Genomic DNA, 12551 nt, shown 5'->3' with positions numbered 1-12551 from the left:
GCCCTGTTCTCCCCAATACATATCAAACTGATTGGACACATTAAATTTTTCTGAGAGCAGACATCTGAGGAAATAAAACAGGTTTATACAAGGTTTGTGAAGTCTATCAGCTTCCAGGATTGAAAAGATGGGAATTGATAAAATGATCCTACTAATAAGAAAGGTTTCAGCATGAGCTATCTATCATCTACTTTGACCTTCTTGCTGACCACTTAGCAAGCCAAGCAATCAGCACACTTTAGGTATTACAAACTTGTGTATCACTCAGTGATCCACATACATACCTGCTACCTCTTTCCCTTAGCATGAAAGAGGATTAGAAGTTGTGGGGATGAAGAGATATAGAGGGGAAGAGAAGGAGGAGGACATGATAAAGTCATGGGAGGTAGTAGGAGTCCCTTCAGTTTAAAGGATGCAGTATGGACTCTACAGGACATTATACTTTCTGTATCGTTCCATTGATTGCAGAACAACTTATTTAAAGTAAGTTTCTAACCATTCTAATAAAAGACAGGGTTTTGTTAGACTTGAAAAATGCATGACAACTAAAATAAACCCTTTTTTTAAAAGATATTGATTATTTGCAAGCCAATCTGGTGACATTTGCAGCCAGGCTCAGAACTGGTGAATACATGGGGGTTGGGAAACTCTAATCTAATTTTTTAAAAAATTAAAATTGGGGGATTTGTTTTTTTAATTCCCCAGTAGTTCCTATATTTTTTTCCTATGGCAGCTGAGAATATCTAGTCTAAAACAATAAACCATTTCCTATTACTTCCTGCCTATTTGAAGGGCTTATGTACCAAAGAAAACGGGATTTTGAAATGAGATATTTGCAAGCCAAACATCATAGTGGATATTTATAATCTTGTATTTTAACATGCGGTTGAGGTGACTGCCTCTAATCACTCAGGAATCATCGCAGAAACATGAATATGTAGTAATTTGGCAGAGATGGTAAGTTTTATTCACTGGAGACAGAAGACTTGAAAAGCAAGAGGCATTAAGGATTATATAATTCTTACTGATCAAGGAAAATTATTATAATAAAACTGTTAGGTCTCTCAGGTTCACCCCAAAACTAAAGTCGAAATGAAAGGTAAGTGCTTCAAAACAACAACGTGAAGTTTGCTGAATCTCTCCTATGAATGCATGACAACTTCATATCCTGGACAAGAAGAACAGTTTTATCCTTCTCTGGATTTTTTACAGAAATAAGTGTCTGTATTCAGGTATGAAAATTTCGCCTTTCATATGTGAAATTCAGATGTGAACGCTGCTGTACGTAAAGGCTTCTAATCACAGACTAGAGTTAATGGGTAAACACATCCAAGCAGGGGACAGATACTAATTAGTTGGATGTTGCTTACCGAGATTCTTCTGGAATAAGATCATAGTTGTAACATTTTGGCCCTGAAGGTGAAAGCTGATTTAATGAACTAGACACAGCCTCTTAAACACACGTTCTGTGCTTTCATGTTTGTAACTGTTTAAGCTCCTATTTTGACAGAGCAAACAAAGTGACAGGGAATAAACACTACATATTTTAACTTCTGAAATTTCTTTCATCAGCTAGTCTTTTCATCTGATTAATGTGCCCTGTCAGTACAGAGCTTTAATCAGCCACAGATACTTTCAGGAAAATGATCAGGGATGGATTCAGATGGAGAGCAATGCCAGAGGCAGTCAAGGTGAAGATTAATTCATATCTGGCTTCTAGAGTGGGAGCTAAATATCAAAACAATAGCACAGCACCTTACAGATGAGGTACCAGTGTTGCATTTTGTTGTCTTTTGCATGCAATTGCAGTTCTTGTAAGTCGGTGTTGTAGTAAGGTGTGCACTAAACTCAGCAGCTAACAGAAAAGAGAGGTGCTTGCCGTTGCTTTAGTCTTGCAGTTAATGGCCCTCATAACACCAGTTATGTTCTTTAGAATATGTGTCCTAGCTACTCCTCCTTTATCGCTGCAGCTTCATGGTGGTCATTTTAAATAGAAATGGAGAAGCAAGGCACAGTGAAATACTCGGCTGCATTTTTCAGTAGGGCTGCTCTTTAGAGCCAAAGTTGCATAGCCGTGAAAAGGGCTGAACTCATGGAGTGCATCAACTCTTCATTGCCACATTGCAAATTTTAATAGTAGTGGGCAGTTCAGTAACTCAAAAGCGTGCAGGTGTCATTAAAAAAAAATAGAATGGAAAGGAGATTTTCAAAAGGAGTAGCATCAACTTTGGACCTACAAGGAAAGCAAGGGACCCTTACAATAGCGGAGTAATTAGGTGTTTCTTATTTTTTTTTTCATTGTGTTTGTGGATTATTGTGGGGTTCCCCCCCTCTTTTCTTATTTTTTAAGCAACAAGGAGAAAACAAAGATCAAACATCAGAAAAAGAAATATTTTATGAAAATAATAAAACATCTTTGCAAACCTACAGAAATGTATGGGGCAACTCAAAAACACATGCACCTAGATTTATCCACTGGTGTTCTCTAAGGTGCATGGTGCAAGCCTCAGTAAGGAGTCCAGGTATAGCCAGGCAGCCTCAGAAACCGAGGGTGTCTTCCTGATCTAGACATAGCCTAATTTTTAAAAAAATTATCTTTTTGTTGTTTGTCTGGTTTAATACCAGCGTAGTCTTAATTATATACACTGTGTTGCAGTACATACATTAGTTTTGATTCTGCATCTCAGCACAAATAGGTAATTTCCATGCTAATGGTCAGAACAGAAATATTAGCACTGACCTAATACAGGCAGTTTGCTTAGCTGATTCCACCTTCCTTATGCATGTAAAGAAAAACAATGACCTGTGCAATATATCAGAGAGTTTGTAACTCCATGTAGTATCTGGCTGGTTCCTGCTTTGATCATGTTTTCTTCATCAGCTGACAAGATGTGATGCCCTGAAAAATTAGTATTTGTTTTTTACAGAAAGGTAAAATATAATCGATTGGAGAAACCTATGGCATTGCACACGCTAATTCTTATTCATGGTGACTTGCCAGTCTGCATCAGAAATGAACCAAACTGCTTTAGAGTAAGAGGAAAGTGAAAACATTGCAAGGGAGACAGGTTATCAGGTGGGAACAGGCAAGTAATGTAATAAGTGAAAAATTACTTCTGCCTCACCATGAAATATGAGCCTCAGTAATGATGTTGATGTTGTACCATAAAGATTGATGGTAAGGCAAATTCAGGGAAGGCTAAAGAGTGCAGTGCCATTAACTTATCAAATGACTCAACTGCCAATTACACCTGACTCTTCAGCATAATTTGCCATTGGTACAAAATGAAATGGAAGCCCCGAAGGGCCCCAAGCAGGAATCCATTAGCGCACACCTATAAATCACTTGTCCTATAGCAATCAAGGGCTTATGTGTTTGAGCTGCTATCTTAATAAACCATACATCAGTGTTCTTTCCAGGGTAGAACAGCAAATGAGCAGTTGTCTCTTCAAGCAAGAAAAGAAAAATTAAAAAAAAAATTGGCAAGGGAAAGGGAAAGTTTACTAATGGGAGATCTAAGATTAAAAAACACAAACTGCCTATGGTCTTAAGCATATCACTCATTCACAAGAAATTCCAGTGTACTAGAAAACTAAATGCAATTTTAGCATGTGTAAGATGATATTTGTATGGAAGAATTATTGGCAAAGGGTTGGAGTATGATTTGGCAGACCCTCCCTGCCAGGTAGCGAAAGTCTCAGTGAGGTGGGTTGTGTCCCTGAATACAAAATAAAGTGTCATAGGTCACTGTAATTAGCAGTCAAAAGCTCTGATTTTGATCAAGGTGGACATAGCTCCTTTACCTTTGGCAGAAAACTATGCGAGAGAAGGATCTCTAAACCCAACTGAGAAAGAACTGAGGTATCTCCACCCTATTGCTACTCCCATGAAAGCCTGAGCAATGGAAATAGCAGAATATCATTAAGCCATCAAACCTTATATTAAAAGGTCATAAAAGCAAGAAAGAGAATGAATAAATAATATTGTGGAAATTGTATTCCCCAATCTAATGCACTCATTTTAATTTCATTTTTAACAGTGGTTTCTCTAGAAGTGCTAAAAATGTATTACAGGAGGGAGGTATGATGTGTTATGTATAAAGTGCTGTAAACAGTCGTGCAACAGGAGGCTTCAGTAGCTATTAATCCAATGGTAATTCAGCCTGGAAGAAAGTCATCCCAGTTCAAAGCCCAGGTTGCGTGTCATTTGTGTCTTCATTAAGTTTTCTGAAGAGCTGGATGGATGCCTCCAAGCATCTCTTGAGTGTGTCTCAAGCCAGGTAGGGCTTTGCAAGCTACTCTCAGACAAGTGTCCAAGTTATCAGGGCAAATCCAGAAGTAAAAAAGCTTTATCATAACAAATGAGCGAAGGGAAACATATAAATCCAGTGACTGTGTGGCTGGAGCAGCGTAATTCTATATCAGGAGGCAGTTTAAGTATGATTTAGCTGCATACAGGCTTCCTGCTGAATCTTGGCACAAGGATGAAGCACATTTTCTAATGCTGAATCTAGCTGAAGGATAATTTTTAAGCAAAAGCTTTAAGCAAAAGCCTGTTCCTTGGTGCCACAGTTCATTGTGTCATGTTATCTTACTTAGACATGTGCATTAAACATGACAACATTTCTCAGTGTTTCCCCTGCTGATATTACTGAAAACTAAAAATCCTTGGTACAAAGAGGACTGAGCCAGAGGCTCTATGTCAGGTGTCTGGTCATGGACAGACATCTGCTAACTGAACTGGATCACCCTGTCATCCTCATGCTGAGGACTGGGGGAGAGAAAAATCATCAAAAAGCTATCACAGCACTCATTTGTATTTTATAAGACAAACTGCAGCAACGTAAACTAATATAGAACTGTGTAGTTAGGGTGTAGGCACTATGGTGTTCACACCTGGGTAGCTGTTCCTGTGTGTGAACAGGGATACAGGAATGTTTCTATGGCTGTGTAGTTATATTGATGCCATTTCTTCCACTGCTGTAACACAGACACTAAGACACCCAGACAGCCAACAGATAAAGCTGTGTTAGGGCATGGTTCGGGTTTAGTTTAGACCTGGGATTACAGACCCTTCTGTGAAGTGATGGCTTTTGTGTGTGTGTGCATGCTCCCAGGCTGCCTCCCTGTATAATATCGTAACACGCAGGCAGTCAAGCCATGGATCCAACTCTAGCCACTGTGCAAATGCAGTAAAAAGACAGACTTCTTTTCAAAAATTTTTTTCAAAGTCAAAGATGAGAGACAGGCAATAGAAGTGAAGCAACAAGGAAATCCTAGCACAAGGCAGCTTGCCTCTCTTTAACACCAGAAGGCTTGTGATGAGTCAAGTCTGCTAGATTTTCAGATCCATCAGGGAGCACACAGTTGCAAAAGTCAGCAGTGGGCCGTGTGAGTGGGAGCTGGCATCCTGAGGGAAAGAGTGAGTAAGTAGCATTTTTAGTTAAAAGAGAAAAAAAAGCTGTTGTCTGGAGATTGTAGGCCATGGTGGCCAGTGAATTGACGCTGTGCTGATATTCTACCTAAGTTTCACACCAGTGACTTTCATTCTTGTTTCTGACTTATTATCACCTAAAATATTTCCCTGTGGAAGTGCTGATCCCTGACTGGTAAATAAACATTCAATAAAAAATGTAAACTTACATTTACTGACAGTGGGCTGACAGTTTTCTTCCTCAGCTTTTACAGGTCTTTTAGAAAAATGTCACAGACTCCCCACTGTCTCTAGAAGCACTGCACGGAGCCTAATGAATGAAAATGTGCCCCAACAGACACCTAAGGAAAACCCACCTAGTTTCTTACCACTGGCCACCACCCTGCATGCTATGCCAGCATCCCTTGGGGAGCAGAAGAGCAAGCTCTCTCCCCCTCCCAAAAAAGCACGGGACATTCACTGCCAGAATTGGTCCAGGGACCACTGCAAAAGGCAATATGCGCAGACCCACACAGATCTCACTCCCCAGTGCCTGGCTCAGTACATTAACACCATCTGAGCAGACGTCTCCTGTCATGTGCTTTTAAATGGACTCCTCTTCACACAGCACACTCTCAGTCATGAGCTACTAAAAGATTAGATATTAAATTGGATATTAGGAAAAATTTCTTCACCGAAAAGGTTGTCAGGCATCGGAACAGGCTTCCCAGGGAAGTGATGGAGTCACCATCCCTGGAGATATTTAAAATTATTTATGTGGTGCTTAGGGACATGGTTTAGTGGTGGGCTGAGGTACTCCCCCACCGCCGCCCCAAAACCGCTCGCCACCTTCCCAGCAGCCCCTTTACAACAGGATGGTGGGCAAAGAAGCAGAGCCCCCCCTACCTCCACCGCAGCAACCGCTTGGAGAGGCTGGATCCCACTGAGCCCCCTCTTGCTCACCCTCAGTCCCCCATTGCCAACCAAGGATGCTGTGACAAGCCCCCCACCAGTGTCCTCCTCCACGTGGGGTGCAGCACCCTGCCGTGGAGCGGGACCTTTCCCCCCAGGGGAAGGAGGAGAAATGCCTTTGTGCTCCCCGGCTTTTCCTCACAGGCTCTTTTCCGCCCGCGGCACCCAGTGAGGTGCTTTGCAGCACGTCTGGGCTAGGGAGTTTGGCTGCTGAGGACTCTTCCGAGTGCTTTTTGTCTCGTGTGGCTCCTTCCGTCGAGCCCCACCACCTCCCGACCCTCCGCGCACACCCCATCTCGCTTGGGCCCCCTCCTCAGAGGGAGCCGCGCATCCTCCTGAGCATCCCCGAGCCACTTTATGCTCCCTGCTTTGGCAAACCAGCTCCAGCAAAGCTGGCAGCGCTGAGCTGAGACATCACAGCGTGCAGCTGGCTCCTCTCCTCCGCTGCCGGAGGGCTCTGCGTGTCCCTCGGCTGTCCCCGATCCCTTTTTTGAACCTGAACGTGGCTGTGGATTTGTACTGGGGCCCCGAGCTGCAAACTTGGGCTTGAAGAAACATCCCCTGCAGCTGCCTCCGCTTCCCCAGGGGAATGTCTGGCAGAGCCCAACACCAGCCACGGGCTGATTTATGCCGCTGCCTGAAATCAAGCGTTGCCCGTCCTGCTCTTCATGCTGGGCGAGCCGAGCCCGTTCAAAAACCAGCTTCAGGACCAGTTCAGGTCCTCTAGCATCTGGCCACTGGCAGCACAGGGACATCAGAGCTTTTGTATCTAACAGACTTCCATGGATTTTTTTTCCATGACTTTGTCCACTTCTTTATCGGCCATGTGCAAACCTCCCAGCACCTGGGGCCTCCTGCAGTGGGGAGTCCTGTGGGGAGCCCTTGTGTGACCTATGCCGCCTGTTTCGCATTTCCACCTTCAGTCTCTATTTGCTGCCCCAATCACTCTTCTGTTGGAGGTGGCAGGAAACCCTCCTCACCCTTTCCTTGCCACTTGGGATATTTTAACCTTCTATCATCTGCCACAGAATCACAGAATCAGTCAGGTTGGAAGAGACCTCTGGGATCATCGAGTGCAACCACTGCCCTGACACCACCATGTAACTAGACCATGGCACTAAGTGCCATGTCCAGTCTTTTCTTAAACACATCCAGAGATGGTGACTCCACCACCTCCCTGGGCAGCCCATTCCAATGTCTAATGACCCCTTCTGAGAAGAAATGCTTCCTAATATCCAACCTGAACCTCCCCTGGCGAAGCTTGAGGCTATGTCCTCTTGTCCTATCACTAGTCGCCTGGGAGAAGAGGCCGACTCCCACTCCACTACAACCTCCCTTCAGGTAGTTGTAGACTGCACTAAGGTCACCTCTGAGCCTCCTCTTCTCCAGGCTAAACAACCCCAGCTCCCTCAGCCATTCCTCATAGGTCAGACCCTCCAGAGCCTTCACCAGCTTGGTTGCCCTCCTCTGGACTCGCTCCAACACCTCAGCATCTTTCCTGAAGTGCGGGGCCCAGAACTGGACACAGTATTCAAGGTGCGGCCTCACCAGTGCCGAGTAGAGAGGGACGATCACTTCCCTAGACAGGCTGGCTGCACTATTCCTAATGGAGGCCAGGGTGCCGTTGGCCGCCTTGGCCACCTGGGCACACTGCTGGCTCATGTTTAGCTGGCTGTCTGTTTAGCATGTTTAGCACCCCCAGGTCTCTTTCCGCCGGGCCGCTTTCTAACCACTCTTCCCCCCAGCCTGTAGAGCTGCATGGGGCTGTTGTGGCCGAGTCACCCCCGGCTATCACAGGCATGGGAAAGGGAGTGGATCTGAAGCCATGGGAAGAGAGGTCTAAGGGAGCAGCTAGTAGATGATACTTGTGTTTCAGTCCCAGAGCCAGACTAGCAGATCATACAGCCTGGTACTCTGACGAAAGTCTGCAAGCTGGGCTCCTTTCCCTCAGTCCCACACAAAGCCAGGTTATTTTGGCCTCTGCCTTTAGGCATGGGAGGTTATGCTATCCTACCTTTACTCCAGCTCTGCCTGGGAACTACTGGCAGCTTAATACAATGCAGTTTCTATCTGTACTTAGGGTACATCGCTGCTGGTGGCTCCTCCTTCCAATAACATTGCAGTGCGCAGCCGTTCCGGCCTGTTTTGTGCCAGTGCTGTTTGACTTCAAGCCAAGACTGATATGGCCAATAGCATGTGGATCGTACGTGGGGTTTTTTGGCCACAGCACGTGAGTCTCTGATAACCATTGCAAAACACAGTGTGAGGAAGTACCAGATCAGGGAGCTACATTGAGGGTTATAGTGTAAAACAAAGGCACAGAAGGATCTGCCAGTCCTCGCTGGAGTCTCACTGGCATTTTTTCCCTGGCTTATATTTATACGCTTTTCTGCCCTCATTTCAGCATGGAATCATCTATCTTGTGAACAAAACAGAAAGAGCAGGAGTGTCAGCCTATGTCATTCCCTTGAGTGAAGGCAAGTGCATACAGTGACAGCTGCAGGCTGCGTGTGAAGGCAGTCCCTTCGGAAAGCAGCTTGACAAGTCTCATGTCCACTTCTTCCTCTTTGGTGTGGAATCAAGGAAGGCTGAAAAACAAGGATTGCATAGCATTCAAAATCAAATTGCAGCCTACAAAATAAAAAAGGCTAATCAAGGTCTCTCCTTGGCTTTCATCCTGCTACATGGGAAGGAGCTCAGCAGCCTCAGCTGAGCAACATCCTCAGCAATGCAGGAGCTGGGTCTCTTTCACTCTGCTCTTCTTATCACTCTCTCTTTCGGGGTTTATACACGCAGAATTTTACACTGTCCCTTTTAGGAGGCAGGTGTGAAACACCTGGGCCTATTGCAACAGTGTGGCATTAAATTTGTGCAGGAATACACAGAACACTATGCACAGAGCAGAAGAGGAACTAAATTAATTCCTAAGCAAGGGGGTAAAATTACTGCAAGGAAATGCAGAACCCTGAGACCTGCACACTTTTGCAAAACTATCATGCTGCAAAAGGATCACCGTTCACTGAACTTTGCAGCACAAAGAAGGATGAAAAATGTTGTGTGTAGTCAGCTAGCTTGAAAGAAATTTTAGAAACAGAATGAGACAGTGTCTAATTTTTTCCATGCTCCAGTTTTACACACTCCTACGTAATTAATACACAGCTGCCAATGTTGCCTTTTCTTATACAGGATGCGTTTTTAAAATGAGACCAAAGTACAAAACATGTAAGTCTTTGTAATATTATAGCAATGACGTTTCACTCTTTCAGAAGGTGCGAGGCCCAGAATTAAATCAGGGGCGATACGTGGGTGGTTTTGGTACCAGTTCTACTCACACCTGTCACTTGCAGCAAGCACACAAAGTTTGCTGTGCATTGTCCCATCACTTTTGAAATTAATGGAAAAACTCACAAACATCAAGGAGCACCAGAACTCACCAGCTGTGGAAGGGCCCAGCACCTCTACCCTTTCTTTTGAGCTCAGGCACTGAGATCAGCTATGTGCATTTGATAATTGCTAAGAGGGGAGCAGCTGAAATATATTCTGTTTCATAGTCTGTATTCAGGCTGTTAAGAGGACGTTAGACTTTGCAACTGCTGTGACTGATCTAAGATCAGCCCTTGCTGGGTTTGTGGCCTGCCAGAAACCTCCTGAGCCAGTAAATCTGTGTTTCAGTGGCTCTGGTGCCTGAGGAGCTTCCAGGCAAGGCAGGGCTGCCAAAGCTCGGAGCATCCTGGATGCCCACACTTGCTCATCCCAGAGAAGCTGTAAGTAACTTAGCCTGAACTAAGGGGAAGAAAAAGGCAGCGAGAGTACTGCCATTGCTGGGCAGGGAGAACAGGCTAGTCTTCACAGCAAGAATGGACATCCACAAATCAGAACTGCCCCCCTCCTTTCCTTCCCCAACCACTCTAGCTGGTTAGCTCCCAAAGGCTACCTCCATAAACAAAAATAGGGGGGAACAGACCCTCTGCTGACATCCATTTGGGACGGCCATCAAAGCGACTGATGATAGCACATGAGAGCCTGGCGCATCACAGAGCCTGTCCAAGGAGGTTGCTGCAAACCCCATTTGACAGGTTTTGAAGACTTCATTTAGGTTTTCAGTTATTGAAACTTGGGAGGCTTCTGTGGAGGACGATGACTAAAACACTGCCAGTCCTGTCTGTGTGAGGAGACGAAGGACTGCTGTCCGTCCCTGGGCTACGTTTGAGCTGTTACTTCTACACGTCTCAAGAAGGAGCAATAATGCAGAAGTCATATGTATCATTCAGATAGCTGTGTTTGTCTGTTTGTTTTAGAAAAATGTAGAAATGTACGAGTTTGTTTCTGCAATGGATCTTCATTTAAGTCCCAGTTATGTTACGTTATGGAGGCCATATTCCAGAAATTTAATGAAGGCAGTCGTATGTTGGAAGCAAGAGGCAGGAAGAAAGCTGCTAGCCAGAACACAGGTATTTACCCTGGCTCCCCTCATCCTCATTTTTACATCGTGACCAAATGTCTCATCACTACCAGAATCAGGCCCTAAGAAAGCTTGTTTCTGAGTCCAGAGTAAGGTAGACTGTACTGAGTCTCTCTTCTGATGGCCATGAGTCACACAGGTTTTATCCCACCTCTCCAGCTCTTGCCCTCATCAGCTGTTCAACTTCTTGCTTTCAGTTGCGGATCAGACCAGCATTTACTCTGGAGAGGAAACTTCAAATGTCATAAGCAGCTTGCTGTGTACTCCAGTAGGTGCAGGATCAGGCCTGTGAAAACGTCGCTGTGCTCTAAAGCTGTTAGCAAAGCACAAGGCTACACCGGGCTCACTCAGGCTTTTCAGAGCCATGAAATTCTGCAGGGTCCAACAGGGTGTTGCAGCTTTGGCAGAGAGGCACCACTGCTCAAACTGCCCTGCTGCTACTTTCCAAAGCCTAAAAAGATCTTTAAAGGACACCATATGTACATACACTTCTCCTCTTTGGAAAGAAGACAGACTTGTGTCGCTCACTTTGGGAGGAGATCTGTATTTCTGTGGTGCAGTGGGTGGAATACACAGGAGAAGGAGCCAGCAGAAGGCATGTCTGGACACCTTGCTCCTCCCTAGAACCTGGACCTTGCTGAAGGATGGTCCCTCTTAATACTAAAGCTTCCTCCAAACTCCAATTTTCACAGAATCACAGAATCACAGAATGTTAGGGATTGGAAGGGACCTCGAAAGATCATCTAGTCCAATCCCCCTGCCGGAGCAGGATTACCTAGACCATATCACACAGGAACGCGTCCAGGCGGGTTTTGAATGTCTCCAGAGAAGGAGACTCCACAACCTCTCTGGGCAGCCTGTTCCAGTGTTCGGTCACCCTCACCGTAAAGAAGTTTTTCCTCATATTTATGCGGAACCTCCTGTGTTCCAGCTTGCACCCATTGCCCCTTGTCCTGTCAAGGGATGTCACTGAGAAGAGCCTGGCTCCATCCTCATGACGCTTGCCCCTTACATATTTTGCGCTCTCTATTGCAGGTTTGGGAATTGTGATACCACAGAGGCAAAACATTCAGAAATCATTAAACTCCCTTAATTTTTTATTCTTTTTTTAAACAAATACACTTCAGAAAAATATCCTCTGACTTGTAAGCTCTAAAATACATTTGGGAAATTTCGTATATTTTTCTCTCTAATCACAAAAGCAAAATGCTTGCTTTAATTCTTTTCTTATATAGTGACATGGGTCCTGGGGCTGGGGACTCTGTGCGAGTGCAAAATATGAAAAACAGCCTATCATCTAGTGACCCATGTCCTCAGTTTTGGCCCAAGCAGAGAGGAAGTAGCAAAGCTTGCATGTACCAGACAAGAGGAGTGTTTGTTAGATTACATTTGGAAGCTTCAGTGGACATCACTGAATTACTGGAAGAGAAATAATTCTAGTGATTATTTATCAAAGAGAATCAGCAGGAATGGCAAGTCAGACCTGAGGTGATAAAAAAAAAAAGACAAGGCTGTGAAGAAATAACTCTTCTGTGCATTCTCTATTTCAGCATTGAAACTTATATAAAGTGGCAATACATTTTTTAGCAGAAAACCTGACCAGTTATGTTATTTATTTTATCCTCTGTATCACAAGGAAAAAACAGTCTATTTCAACAGTTTTTATATATTTGAGTTATGAAAAGTTATATTTAATGGTGATAG

The sequence above is a fragment of the Nyctibius grandis genome, chromosome 2 (genome assembly GCF_013368605.1).
Source record: "Nyctibius grandis isolate bNycGra1 chromosome 2, bNycGra1.pri, whole genome shotgun sequence".
In the NCBI taxonomy this organism is placed as follows: Eukaryota; Metazoa; Chordata; class Aves; order Nyctibiiformes; family Nyctibiidae; genus Nyctibius; species Nyctibius grandis.
The sequence above is the reverse complement of the archived record's forward strand: the minus strand, read 5'-3'. Positions refer to the sequence as shown.